This window comes from Sapajus apella, unplaced genomic scaffold, assembly GCF_009761245.1.
Source record: "Sapajus apella isolate SASKATOON/1434 unplaced genomic scaffold, GSC_monkey_1.0 scaffold38, whole genome shotgun sequence".
Classification (NCBI taxonomy): Eukaryota; Metazoa; Chordata; class Mammalia; order Primates; family Cebidae; genus Sapajus; species Sapajus apella.
This window is the reverse complement of record NW_022436978.1, coordinates 22320480-22335618: the sequence shown is the minus strand read 5'-3', so window position 1 is coordinate 22335618 and position 15139 is coordinate 22320480. Positions and strand designations below refer to the sequence as shown.

The 15139-nt window shown below is 42.8% G+C and overlaps 1 protein-coding gene and 1 long non-coding RNA gene across 2 annotated transcripts in view; one reads left to right on the top strand and one right to left on the bottom strand.

Moving 5' to 3' along the window:
- The window catches only part of KCNMB2 (potassium calcium-activated channel subfamily M regulatory beta subunit 2), a 262400-nt gene that overhangs the window by 182558 nt on the left and 64703 nt on the right, over positions 1-15139 (top strand). The gene's annotated exons all lie outside the window — the stretch shown is intronic.
- Positions 5116-13645, bottom strand: LOC116565000. The gene is made up of 2 exons (XR_004275199.1): positions 13525-13645; positions 5116-5457 (listed from the first exon to the last, which is right to left on the bottom strand). It is a non-coding gene; the product is annotated as an uncharacterized LOC116565000 (long non-coding RNA).

The window sequence follows — 15139 nt, the reverse complement described above, 5'->3', positions numbered from 1 at the left end:
AGAAGGGAAGTAAAGGGAATGAGTGGGATTCCTAGAAGGGAAGTAAAGGGAAGAATGACACTGTGCCCTCCATCACAGCGTCAGCAGTGCTGAGTGTGCAGGAAAGGTGGCCAGGGCCTGCGACCACATGGTGTTAGAATGTTCTTGCTTGTCACATGCCCGCTCCCCAAAGTATCTGTCTCCTAGAAAGAAGTTGTGTCCAAAATATGTTAGAATAAAGCTACTGTAAACATTGTACACATAAATTTATATTTCTCAGTTTTATTAAGACAAACATAAAAGTAGATGACGATGGTAACCTCTCCTGGCCACACAGATGTCAGATGATGCCCACCACACCTCCTCCCTAAAGCACTATCCCCTGAGGCCACCGAGGCTCAAGACACCCAGAGCCGCTAAGCCTTCTCATCTTCTGAATATTCCCTAGAAAACGCAAGCACAGACTCCCAAGTGCTGCTGCAAGGGACCCGAGTCCCCAGGCTCCTGCTGCGCTGACGAAGTTCTGCAAGTACAAATGGACTTGGTCAGAAGGAGCCCTGGCTACATTTTCCAATCCCGGCGTTGCGTCAAAGTTCCTCTGACAGTGGCGTTCTCATAGCAAACTGTTTCGGCTGCCGTGGGGGGCACAAACACAGAAGCTTGGGCAGAAATACAGCCGAAAGGTTGACTTTTCATTTACCTCTATCTCTGGAGCTCACAGAGCTTTAAGCTCCAGCATTAAATTTTAAGCATTTGATGCAGGAGGATCAAGGGGAAGCCTCAGAAGTGTTTGCTTCATCGACCGCTGGTCTCGCTATGAATTTTCAGCAAGAAAAAGAAATGCATTGCTTGAAGACTATGTAGCACTGGACAGAATTAAAGCATCTCTTTCCAGAGATTTGTGAAATATCCTCAGCAAATGTTCATTTAGAGGGTATAGGCATGTGACCCTCAGAAGGTCAGTGCTCACTAGAATATGATTTGCTGTAGTGACAGAAGTTAAATCTTATTTTAACTACCACAGAGATGCAAAGAGACTGTGAGCTCTTAGAAATTTCTGTGATTAGGATGAAATACACATAATATAGTAAGTTAATAACACAATATTTCATGTTAAATGAAGCTATAATGGGGCTTTTATTGTTAGGCATTATGCCTGATGAATTGTTGACATGGTAAATATAGATTAATAGCCTGAAATGTCTTTTCGCTCCTCAGTCCTTCAAGTAATAGGAATTTGAAACGCTCATTTTATAACTACTGTACATATCCTTCTGTTTCTCAGCAAAAGGTCATTTTCTATAACTGTGTAGACTAGTACATGAGAAATTAGTCATTGAAAGAAATGGTGATATCAGTAATTAGATGAAAGAAATACTTTACTCCAGTTTTTTATTCATTCTCTCAAAAAGTTATTTCAGGACCCCCTACTATGTGCTGTGCTAAATGTGAGGTGGATGCTGGGGACCAAACCAAACCAATCCCTGTTTCCATGGAACAAAAATCCTGGACAAACCTTATTTCTTCAAGACAGAGCAAGTGTTGACACCAGTGGCTCAGCATCACGCCTGGCACCGAGGCTCAGTGGAGCCCTCCCCTGAAACAGGAAACTGCCTGCAGGGACACACAGGATCTTGTGGGAGCCACAGAAAAGGATCAGGCATGGCCTGGCCTCCCAGGACCTGCAGTGGACCCTGGGCAGTCATCAAGTCCCACAGCCCGATTTTGCTCTTCTTACACAAGTTGTCAGCCAACTCTAGGGCTCAGTCACTTTCTATCCGCCGGCTCTATACTCCTCTTGCTGCAGCTCATCAATTATAGAGAAACAGTAGAAGGTATGGTGAACAAGCACACTCGACCCATAAAGCCCCACTTCAAATGCCAGCTCTGCCGCCTACTAGCTGTGTGACCAGGAAGATGCTAATTAACCTCCATGCCTCAGTTTCTTCATCCACAAAGTGGAGATACTAATAAAACCTACCTCATACAGTTGTTGAAAGATTCACTGACATAAATCATATGAACACTCAGTATGGTGCCTCTGAAGTAATAAGACAAACATTGATTGTATTAGTCCATTTTCACACTGCTGATAAAGACATACCCAAGACTGAACGATTTACAAAAGAAAGAGGTTTAATTGGACTTACAGTTCCACGTGGCTGGGGAAGCCTCACAGTCATGGGAGAAGGCAAGGAAGAGCATGTCATGTCTTACGTGTCTTACAAGAGAAAGAGCTTGTGCAGGGAAACTTCCCCTTATAGAAACATCGGATATTGTGAGACTTACTTACTATCATGAGAACAGCACGGGAAAGACCTGCCCCCATGATTGATTACCTCCCACCAGGTCCCTCCCACAACACGTGGAAATTCAAGATGGGATTTGGGTGTGGACACAGCCACACCACATCATTCCACCCCTGGCTCCTCCCAAATCTCAGGTCCTCACATTTCAAAACCAGTCATGCCTTCCCAACAGTCCCCCAAAGTCTTAACACATTTCATCATTAACTAAAAAGTCTACAGTCCAAAGTCCCATCTGAGAAAAAGAAAGTCCCTTCTTTCTATGAGCCTGTAAAATCAAAGGTAGGTTAGTTACTTCCCAGGCACAATGGGGGTACAGGCATTGGGTAAATACAGCCATTCCATATAGGAGAAATTGGCCAAAACAAAGGGGCTACAGGCCCCATGTAAGTCTGAAATCCAGCAGGGCAGTCAAAGTTCCAAAATGATCTCCTTTGACTCCATGTCTCACATCTAGGTCACACTGATGCATGAGGTGGGTTCCCATGGTCTTGGACAGCTCCACCCCTGTGGCTTTGCAGGGTACAGCTTCCCTCCCATCTGCTTTCATGGGCTTGCATTGAGCATCTGTGGCTTTTCCAGGCCCACAGTGCCAGCGTCAGTGGATCTAGCATTCTGGGGTCTGGGGGACGGTGGCCATTTTCTCACAGCTCCACTAGGTGGTGCCCCAGTAGGACTCTGTGGGGGGACTTCGACCCCACATTTCCCTTCTGCACTGCTGTAGCAGAGGTTCTCCATGAGGGCCCCACCCCTGCAGCAAACTTCTGCCTGGACATCCAGGTATTTCCATACATCTTCTGAAATCTAGGTGGAGGTTCCCAAACGTCCGTTCTTGAATTCTGTGGACCTCAGGCTCAACACCACATCAAAGCTGCCAAAGACTTGAGGCTTGCATCCCCTGAAGCCATGGCCTGAACTCTACATTGGCCCCTTTCAGCCATGACTGGAGTGGCTGGAACACAGGGCACCAAGTCCCTAGGCTGCACACAGAACAGGGACCCTGGGTCTGGCCCACAGACCATATTTTCCTCCTAGGCCTCTGGGCTTGTGATGAGAGGGGAAGGAATGTCATTGTCTTAGGGATTAACATTCAGCTCCTCATTACTTATGCAAATTTCTGCAGCCAGCTGGAATTTCTCCTCAGAAAATGGGATTTTCTTTTCTATCACATTGTCAGGCTGCAAATTTTCCAATGTTTATGCTCTGCTTCCTTTATAAAACTGAATGCCTTTAACAGCACCCAAGTCACCTCTTGAATGCTTTGCTGGTTAGAAACTTCTTCCATCAGATCCCTAAATCATCTTTCTTAAGCTCAAAGTTTCACAAATCTCTAGGGCAGGGGCAAAATGCCACCAGTCTCTTTGCTAAAACATAACAAGAGTCACCTTTCCTTCAGTTCCCAAGCTCCTCATCTCCATCTGAAATCACCTCAGCCTGGACCTTATTGTTCATATCATTATCAGGATTTTTGTCAAAGCCATTCAACAAATCTCCAGGAAGTTCCAAACTTTCCCACATTTTCCTGTATTCTTCTGAGACCTCCAAACTCTTCCAACCTCTGCCTGTTACCCAGTTTCAAAGTTGCTTCCACATTTTCGGGTATCTTTTCAGCAGCACCCCACTCTACTGGTGCCAATTTACAATATTAGTCTATTTTCATGCTTATAAAGACATACCTGAGACTACACAATTTAGAGAAGAAAAAGGTACAATTCCATGTGGCTGGGCAGCCTCACAATCATGGTGGAAGGCAAAGAAGAGGAGGCCACGTCTTACATGGATGGCAGCAGGCAAAGAGAGAGAACTTGTGCAGGTGAGCTCCTCTTTATAAAGCCATCAGATTTCGTGAGACGTATTCGCTACCATGAGAATCGCATGGGAAAGACTTGTACCCATGATTTCAATTACCTCTCATTGAGCCCCTCCCACAACACATGAGAATTCAAGATGAGATTTGGGTGGGAAATCATATCACTGTTGTAGAATTAGCAAAATGCCGGCCACTGTTCTACAGTGTTATCATGTATTAATTCATAAAATCCTCACAACAACTTTATAATGAAAACTATCTCCATTTTACTATTTATTTACTATTATCATCTTTTTACTGACAAGAACCAGAACTTTATAGATGCTGAAGATCTTTAAATTGCTGAAGATCACACAGCTAATAAGAACCCACATCCATCGCACTCCAAAACCTATTGTCTCAGTGACTATGCTAATGTAATAACTTAGTCTTATCTTTGAGCCTATAATTCTTTTTTCAACCTCATTGTTACTTGATTGAAATGCTCCTAACTTCAGCTCGCCAAGATTTCTCTTGGCCCTAATTCTACCTCATGGTTTCACCCTGTTTCCTGTTTCAAAACTAGTTCATCTTTTTATGATGAACCTCCTCAAAGTTAGCCAGTCCACTCTACGACAGGTGCTCACCCTCGGCCAGTTTTCTGCGTCTGTAGGCAGGAAGGTTACCTGGTTGAAAACAGTACCAAGTAGGGGAGTCTGCTGGCATGGCAGCACTATGAGTGACAGTTCTAATGTGCCCATTTTGTAGATTCGGCAATCAGGTTTTTAAAAATCTGATGACTAACCCAATTTCATTTCCACATTTCCTCTCAGATATTTCTCTCCATGTTCTAGAGGCCAAATTCTGCCTTATTTGAAACCATCACTTCACTCAAAGTGACTATAACCTCTTTTTATAGTTTATAACACAAACGATTTCTTAACTATCCTGAGACTGTGTCTTGGTGACACTGTGTCCATTATGTTGAAATATTGACTAAGAGATATCCTCCACTAGGGGAAGCAAGATGGGCGCCCATAGTTAAGAAACTCAATAAATTTATCTCCTGTAGACATGTAATTATGACCACAATAAACCAAATATTCCAGCTTAACAAATGAATGGTCTGTAATCTCAGGGAGAGCACAACTTTATTACTGACTTTCTTAATGGTTGAATGCTGCTTATTAAGTGACCCAGAGGTAGTGTGGTTTAGTGGTTTAAACAGCATGGGCCCAAAAGTCTGACAAACCTGAGTTCAAATCCTTCTTTTGTCTTCACTTAGTTTTTCTTCCTGAGATTAGTTTCTTCATCTTTAGCAATGAGGATATTAATATCTATCACATGGTTGTCATGAAGAATGCATATAATATATTAGAACGCCTGCAGAGAAGAAAATAAATAAATGTTACTGCTTTCCTTTTTTTTCTCATAAGAGACTTTTTGTAGAACAAATTTCCACTACAACAGGACAATTTGGCATCCATGATAATCTTATCTCATTTCAACTGGTAACACATAGCACAGAGCTACAAGTCCCTAGAGATCTAAGGGAAGTTATTCAATAATAATTCTAGTAGAACTTATTCAAAAACTGGTTACACCTTTCCTTCAAAGCTTCCCACTTTTTCAGTAAAACAAAGGAGGATGTTTCCAGATACCTATATTATAGTTGAGAGAGAAAATTTCCTGTAGACACTGTTCTGTACCACCTGCTCATTTTAACAGCACAGCTCTGTGGAGGGCAAGGAAGCTCAAGTCTTTGAAGATATGATGCTGGCACTCACCAAGAATTTTTATAATTCACATCTAGGAAATGCTTAAACAATTCACTCGGATAATTAACTAACTTGGCATTGCTCAAAGTTCTGAGAGTGGAGAATTAATTAAAGGCAGCATTTCGAGTGTTAGTGAGGGGTAAGTTGGGGTGAAATTGTGACAGCTGAATTGAACAGATTGGAAGATAGATGTATGAGGACAGAGGTAGCTGAGAAGTGTTCCTAACCTCTGGGAAAGGTGATTAAATTTACCACTTCAGCATTTTCTTCTGCCCTTAATTTGGTTATGAGACCCAGAATAACTATGTGAGATTGAAGACAGAGGATCTTTCCCACAGGCGTGGACATGAAAATCACAGTGGAAGCACAGGAGAGCTGCTGTTAAGCATGTCATGTGTCTTCAAGGCACTGAATTTGCAGGAAGAGACACAACCATTGACCACTTTTAGAGCTCAGATGTGGGGACTCTTTCCTTATTGCTGAGGAAGTTACTTGGAAAAGAAGTCAAATCAAGTGGGAATTAAAATAATCCACTTATTTTGCCATTAAGATACCCTGATCTCCTTAGTCAGTAACTTTGGCAAAAAAAAAAAAAAAAAAAAAAAAATAAAAAAAATGGCATGGCTTGCAAATAATTTTGGGAAGGAAAAGAAAAGGAAGTAAAGTTTTGACTTTGACTTTTTTTCCCACAAATGAATCTAAAGTAGCTAATTAAGATGTCATTTTATGATATTATTTTAGTCTGTGACAGCCTTCTACACACAAAACAAAACAAAAAAACACTGCTCAATCAATTCAACTTTAAACACTCTTCATCGATAAGGGCAATAGAAAGCCCGTCAGCCATTCCGCTCTGAAGGGAGAATCCAGCGGCCTCTGACTCCAGAGCCTGGTGCGTGCAGTTCTCCATGAAACTTGTCTGCCTTGCCCTCGTCCAGCCTAACCCAGGTGGAAGGAGTCACTGCTGAGATTCACCGAGTCATTCAGCACACACACAGACCTTCACACCCACATGGACAATAGAGTCAGTTTTTCCAACAACAGTCCTGATTTTGCCCCACTTTTCAGACAACAGGAGCTTATGGAGTACCCAGGTGGCAGAGCCTCATTAGGAAATATGAGAGAAAACTTTTCACCCTGACAGTCCTAAAGAGATGAATACCAATTCCCGGGTGTTACTTCCTCATCAACTCCAGCAGGCAAATTAATTTCCTGCTTCGTGTAATGCTCCTGCTCTTTGAATTCTGCCTGAGTACCCCATAGCACTTTCTTCTCAATGGATCTACTCGTTATTTAAGGGAGGAGAAGATTAATCTACCCACAGACACTAAAAATCATTCTCAGATATGCTGCCTAGAAACCCAGGGTAGTTTTGCATGACAACTCACATAACTAAATAGTTTGTGCTTTTTTGCCTACCAGGAGCGTGGAAGCCGTTCACTTATTCCCCATTTATTGAGTCAACAAATACTTATTTATTGATTGCTATATGCAGGCATTACACTCTGCAAGACAGAGGCTTTCTTCTATGTTCCAAGAACACCAGAGTAAGGATACCCAAAGGAACAGTTTAGAGACAGATAGATAATAGGAATCTTTTAAATTCTTCACAATTAGAAGCAGTGTCAAGACACTACTGAGTAATTATTCTAGAACAAATGCAGACATGGTTGAATACATGAAGTTACAATAGTGAAGGGGGAAACGTTCTTTTGGAGAGCATGCTAGAATTAAACCACACACGTGTTTTATTATGGGAGACAATCAATCCCTGAGACTGCATGGCCTGTGCCAAGACTCAGTCACATAAAATGTTGTGCCAACTTCAAACATAATGCAACCAATCAATGCCTACCTTTTTGAGACTCGAATGTATCCAGTTCTTTGCAGATGTCACTTCTCTTAATGCTCACAGCAATCACTGGGAGAAGGAATTAGAACAGCTTCTTCTTGGTCACCTGCACAAGGATGTTGACTGGTAGAAGAAAATTTAAAGTTAACACCCCAAATACAGAAGCAAACTCGTGTTCCAAATGGCCACTGCCTGCCAAAGCCAACAGTCTCTATGGGAAGATGAGCCCCACGTATTTAAAAATCTAAAAATATAGGACAACTATGCTAGTTGTTATACAGCAACAAAGATGAATCTTTTTTAAGTTCAATGAGCTTCCAATCTGTTATATAAAATGTATGCTACTTATCTCATAATATAAACAAACAAGTGTCAGAAGAGAACTGCAAACATAGAATTCGTAGGAACAGCAATGAATTCCAACTCAGGATAATCAGAAATGACATTGAGCTATGCCTTGAAGAAAACCAAACTTTTAACAGGTGGAATTTTTGAAGAGAAGGTAGAGCATGTGTCCTGGGAACATGGGAGCATCTGACCCATTTTGGGAAGGGTAGACAGCAGTCTGGTGTGGTTATAGTATACACAATTAATAAGGAAGCATGGTGGGGCGTGGTGTCCAAGGAGCAGGTTGGGGCCACATTGTGGAGCGAGTTTATGGTCTATCTTGGAGCTGAATGGAAGCCATTAATGACTTTTAACAACAAGGGATAATATCAGATGTGTATTTCATAAATGTAAATTAGAGAATGCAAAACTGGAGAAAATACAGATCATACTCTGAGAGGCCAGCCAGAAACCTATTTCTGTGGTGGAATAAAAAATACTGAAGTTAATGGCAGTCAGAGTAGAAGGTAGGGAATGTACTTCAAAAACACTTAATGGGCAGGATTTAGCCAATTGAAGGAAGGTGGAAATTAAAGATGAAACGATATTGTCTAGCGTAAGTACTAAAAAGGATATATTTGAGAGCAAAGATAAAGCCAGTGAGTAATCAGCTTGTATAAACGACAAACTTAATGCATAGTCTTTTGGAGAAGCAGAAAGCTAACACTGGGCCGAGGCTAGTCATCAGGGTTCCCCCAGAATCAGCCTAAACCCTGTGGGCCCAGGCGTGAGGATAAGAAAGCAAGGACGTTTTTTCTAGCTCTGCTCCTGCTGAGCTCGCGTCTTATACTGGGTTTGCTCAACTCTCTGATCAGGTGCTTGCCTCTGCACGCCACTGAGCTCCAACGTCAGAAGTACAGTGATGAGGCTTCTTTCCTCCGACACTGTTGCAGGATGTCGGCTGCAATCGTTAATAACGGTTATGTCTGCAGTAACAGTAGTAATGACTTAGTCTTATAAAGGACTTCAATCCTCTTAAATACTCTAACAGTCATTACTCATTTAATATTTCTGGACCCCGTCTACCACGGGAGGAAGCCTCGATAATCGCGGTGTACGCTCCGGAGCCAGAACCTGCCACACACGCACTGTGACCTTGGAGGCTCTAAGCTCCTCTGTGCCATTTTCTGGTCCTGTCTATGAAATAGTAATAACAGTGGCACTGGAATGAAGACTGAATGGGTTGATTCATGGAAAGCATTTACAAAACTACCTGGGCCTATAAGTGTTCAATAAGCTGTCGTTACTTTCTGTGACACACACTGGTGAGTTCTTTCAGGTGGCCGAGGGGGTTTTCAAAATAGAGTTTCTCTTATGGAGGAGCACAGAGTTATTGGGAGAAAATTAGATGGAATATAGATAATTCATACTATATTTTACTTGACAACTAAAAATTAGATATATTTATGGTATGCAATGGGATGTGTTGATATATATGTGCACTGTGGAAAAGCAAAATCAAGCTAACAAATTCCTTACCTCACATATGTATGTCCTTTTGTAGTGAAAACACTTAAAATCTGCTTTCACAGCAGTTTTCAAGCATCCGATACATTGTTATGAATGATAATCGCCATGTGGTAGGACGCTGTCCTGAGATGATTCCTCCTGCCTGAATGAAATTCTGTATACGTTCACCACCGTTTCTGCATTCTCTTCTCTCATCAGACCCTCATAACTACCATTCTCTTCTCTGCTTCTATAAATTCAACTTTTTTAGATTTCACATGCAAGTGAAACTGTTTATGCAGTGTTTACCTTTCTGTGCCTGGCTTATATCACTTAATGTAATGTCCTCCAGATTTATTCACATTGTCACAAATAACGGGATGCCCCTTTTCGTGGCTGAATAATATTCCGTTGTGTATATATGCCACATTTTTTAATTCATTCATCTGCTGATGGACACACAAGTCAATTCCAGTCTTAGCTACTGTGAGTAATGCTGCAATGAACACTAGAGGCAAGTATCTCTTTGACACACTAATTTCATTTTAATTCATATTATTTTTAAAGCAAACCTTCAAGAACTTGGTTATTTGTCTTTGTACCTGATTTCAGTATTCTACCCTCCCCCACTCACAATGAAGTACTTAGAATAGCAGCCAGAATAAAGCGGGCACATCTAATAAATGTTTGCTAATATATGCATTATGTGTCCAAAAAAGAAGATGCTATTAAAATGCCGATAGAATTCGAAAGGAAAGACTGAGTAGTGGGCGGAGTCAGAGGAGCCCTCTGGGCAGCCACAGAGGGGGCAGCATTTGTGCTGCCCTCGGACGACCCACTGAGATCTGATGTTATGTCCGGCGTCCCCGCAGCAGGCGAGGTAGGCAGCTCGATTCCAGTCTGCAGTTGATAGGTGACACTTTGCTGCAACAGAGCCTGAAGGTGAAGTGACTTGCTCAAGGTCACGCCACCATGGCAGCCTCAAGGGCTGGAACCGCGTGCTGCCAGCTTCTGCGCCAGCGTCATCTGGTTGGGATGGCATAGACCCTGCAGCTTTGCTAGCAGCTGGCTTAGCACGTCTGGCCCTCGCTCTGGGTTACAGGCTATAAACAGACTGACTACAGTTCCTCTCCCCGGCCTCTAAGCACTGTTGCCCACCCCACGTTTGGGCATCTGCTTCGCAGCCGTCACTGGCAATGAAATCAAAGCTCAGCGCAGAGCAGATGGGCCATTTCCCCACCCTGGCAGGCACACGTAGGCTCGCCCACCATCCAGGAGATGCTAACACCAGCAGCAGAGGAAGGGAAGCTGGACCAGCAGCTCTGAGAGCACCATTTCCACGAGCAGCAGCAGCAAGTCCTCCATCTGGGGCCACAGCTACCAGGAAACACACTGGGGCACCCTCAACAAATGCCCCGTGAAGGAACCTGGCATTTTGAAAGTAAAAAGGCTTCCAGACAGCCAGTATGAGAACAAGCACAGTGAGAACTTCCTCACACTTACTACAGCTTCATGGACGTTTACTTTCAGTGGTACAGCACGCTGGGGTGGGAAGCACCACTGTCTTCTCAGCAGTGGGGGCTGTTCCAATTTTTGTTTAAAGCTTAATATAGAGTGGGAAAATGTAGTTCAGTATCTTTCCTTTGGTTGAGGTCATTTTAAGAACAAAAACATTTTTAACCTCAGTGGGACCATAGCTGCCATTTTGTATCAAGCAGGTAAAACAAAATGTCAGTGTCACTGCTATGATATTTTTGGTTTTGCCTAAATTATTTCAAACATTAACTTGGGGCAGGCAACGAGATTATTCGGGTGGCAAATTTCTGATATTTCCTGGGCTATGCAAAGGAAGCTCTCAGGGTTATTATTCCCTTCACCTCTTTAAAAAACTTCTGACTATTGGAAATTTGACAAGTTTAATTTCTGGGCATGGCTTTATCAACTGCAAAACAACTGTCTTCTGAGTTATACTACAAACACTGTTGACAAAACCAGAGGAACTTTTCAAAATTAGCCTCATGCCTAAAATATTATAGTTCAAGTCTCCCAAGGCAGAAATGGAGAAAGAAATTTCACCGGATAGAGAATGAGAAGCACAACAATGAAACGGGGAAGAATTGCAGACAACACTCAGTTGGGGTCAGGGGTCAGGCACTGCTGAGGAGGATATAAGTTATTACCAACGTTCCTGCTGAAAATTTAATATATTCATAAAATGGAATCAATATTATGCAGCCGTTAAAAATTATGTGACAGAAATCAGTCCCACGGAAAGGATGAGCAAGATGAAATGCTACAATAGGAAGAAAGGAAATTATAAAATTGTGGAAGGCATGATCTCATGTTAATAAAATATACATAGTAAAGGGTGTACATATAGTATATATTTTCCACGTGTGTGTGTGTTTGTGTGTGTGCGTGTGTGAACAGACAGAGGAAAGTATGCATATGGGCAGTCAATTCTCATTATTTGCATTAGTCCTGTTATATAAAGTCCCGTGAACGCTGAATTAGCCACTGTTCCTATGGGAAGCAAAGAGTCAGGTTTCTGGTCACAATGTTTCTGTCAACCAGTCAACACAAAACCTTGTTTTATGTGTGTTTCTGTTTGAAATACCACTTACTATATATTTTTTACAAATAATTAATTATATGCATCATTTCCTTATAATAAAACACTGGTCAAGAACAGTCTAAAATTCTCCTGAACTGGGTCAAATGAGCATCAATTTCTCTGGCCTTCCGCCTCAGAACGCTGCTGCCCATTATGCCCGTTTTTATCAGGCGTCGTGTCACGAACCCAAATTCAGCCATTTCTCCGTCTTTTCCGTCGCGTTATCAAGCAGTGTCGATGCTGCCTCACACTTTCCAGAGCAGCCTCACCTACAGGCACATGTCGGCCGGATTCTCTTTCTTTCTCTGGATGTGCCCCATTGTGGATTGCTTAGCATGGAGCCTAGAGTTAACAGCACCGTAACTCACGCTGAATGAGGCTGTCTGACACACGCATTTTCTCCGTAAGGCACGTCACAGCTTTCTTGAGCTCAGAAACATTGGACAGACTTCAGCACTACACTTGGGAACGATTTTAAACAGCAAAATTGCGAGAAAAAGTGTCAAAATGGGGGGAAGTGGCACTAAAGTGACAATGAAAAAAAGCCTCTTGGAAAGATGTATATTTCAAAGCCTTTCCTCAGGGCACCCATCCTTGCTAACCTCCCAGACTCTTCCAATGCATCTTTGTTCCTCCTTTCTCTTTAAATTTATTTCCTTCTGGTAAAAGGAAATTTAGCTAAGATTGATAGGTACAAAGAGAAGTAAAGCCAAAGAAAAAGAAGAGTTACCATCAGAAATTACTAGTGACAGTTGTGGTACACACACACACACACACACAAGTATATATATAAACCTCTTGGATGTGTGTGTGTGTGTGTGTGTACCACAATTTTCACTAGTAATTTCTGACGGTAACTCTTCTTTCTTTCTTTGGGTTTACTTCTCTTTGTACCTATCAGTCTTAGCTAAACTTTCTTTTACAAGAAGGAAATAAATTTATGGAGAAAGGAAGACCAAAGACACATTGGAAATGTAAGGGAGGTAAGCAAGGATGGGTGCAGTGAGGAAAAGCGTTGAAATTGGCCCAAAGAGCAGATGTCATAACAAATGCCACCTCTAAAGAAAATATTTATAATCAGCTTCTTCCTTAGAGTCAAGACACAAATAGAAAAATTACATACAAGTGTTGGCCATTGAAGGAAAGAATAATTACAGAGGATATTTAGGGTTTACATTTTTACTGCCTATATCATTTTCTGATCAAAATGTTATCTAATAACTTGATTTACTGATAACAACAGGCACCACTTGCAATTCTGGGCTCTAGGGCCCCGGCATTAGGAAATTGGAGAAGGTCTTCAATCCCTTGAAATCCGTGAAGATGGGAAGGTGTAGGACCTTCGAGGTGGCACACCCTTAATTACTCACACACTGGAGCTGAGATGTGGGCAGTTTCTCTGAGTCTGAATGAACTTTAAAGAAAACCTCAGGCTTAGACAAAAAGGCTGGAAGTGAATGGGGGTGAGCCGCACGCTCTGACACCCAACCTCGTCTCAGTGTCCCAAGAGGCTTCCTGCAGCACCCATGCAATAGCAGCCCTGCGCATTCTTCTCCGGCCATCACTGGAACAAGCAACAGAAATCCAGGGTTATTTCTTAAAGCCCAGAAGAAATGGAACTAATATTTCTTCTATGCAACACCATTGCCCCATAAATCTTTCTTAACAGATACTATTTATCTGAATCAATACTTCCTTACAGTCTAGCCACATCCAATTAGTCCTAGTTTGGAGCTGGCAAAACAGAAGATAGATTTTCATGTGGTAAGAACTGTCGAATGGCAACCAGCTTGTCATTTTGCCTTTTGGGGCCCAGTACAGAGCAGCTGCGTCCTGATCTGCTAACGCGGCTCCTCCCGCCTAGAGAGTGGAGCGTGCTGCGCAACAGCAAAGAGACCTGTATGCCTATGCACTACTCAGCAAGTTTCCTTGTCAGGAGCCTCGTAGCTGCTGGGAATGACGCCAAGCACTGAGGAAGAGCTAGGAAACTAGAGGGGGTCCCTAGTGCCATGCAGTGAGCCTTTGGTTGAAGGACGTACACAACAAACAAACAAACACACAAAGTAACTTCAGATTGTGAGGACTGTGAAGAAAAGATGTTAGGAAGAGAAAGTGATCGGAAGGAAAGGGAAAAGCAGGTGAAGCTCTTAGAAAGCACGCTCATACAAAGCGTTCCTGGGGACATGCTACTGAGCTGAGCGCAAGGCGGTGAGAAGAATCCAGCCAACCCGAGAGTGGGGAGAACGTTCCAGAACATGAGAACAGCATACACAAACGCCCTGAAAAGACACGGCCCGTCCAGTGTGGCTCCATCACAGTAAGAGGGGAGGACGGCACAGCCGTGTTAGGACGTGCAGGGCCTGTGGGGCTCAGGCGTCAAGAGCAATGGACATCCAGCAATAGATTTAACACAAGGGAAGCCCTCATAGCATTTCCTGTTTTAAAATGCCTCTTCGCCTGCTGCAGGGTGTAGAATGTAAGGGAAGAGCCAGGAAAAAATAATGCCAGCAACGAGGCCATATCAGATCAATGAGAGAAAGGTTGACAGTTAAACAGGGCGGCAGCCGCGGTGGTGAAGAGAAATGAACAGTTTAGGGAGACGTGCTGAGTGTAGAGGCAACAGAGCATGGAGATTTCTGCATTTAGGAAAGCATGAGGGAATGGAGAAAGAAATTAAATGTTATGATGAAATTGTAGGCTTGAAAAACTGAGTAGATTGGGTGATCACTTTACTGAGTTGGAGAAAAAATGGGAACGAGCACCTGCCGGGAAAGTGACCTAGAGTCCTGCTGGGCTGCGTCAAGTTTGGGGTGTCTAGTAGATACTCAGACAGTGTCGGGAAGAAGCACATGTGAGTCTGGAGTTCAGGAGGCAAATCCTGAGATACAAATGTGGACGTCACTTGGCAATCGATGAGAATGAAAGCCATGGAACCGGATGAGGTAATCCAGGAAGGAGCGCTGTATAGATTCGTGGTGGAAAAGG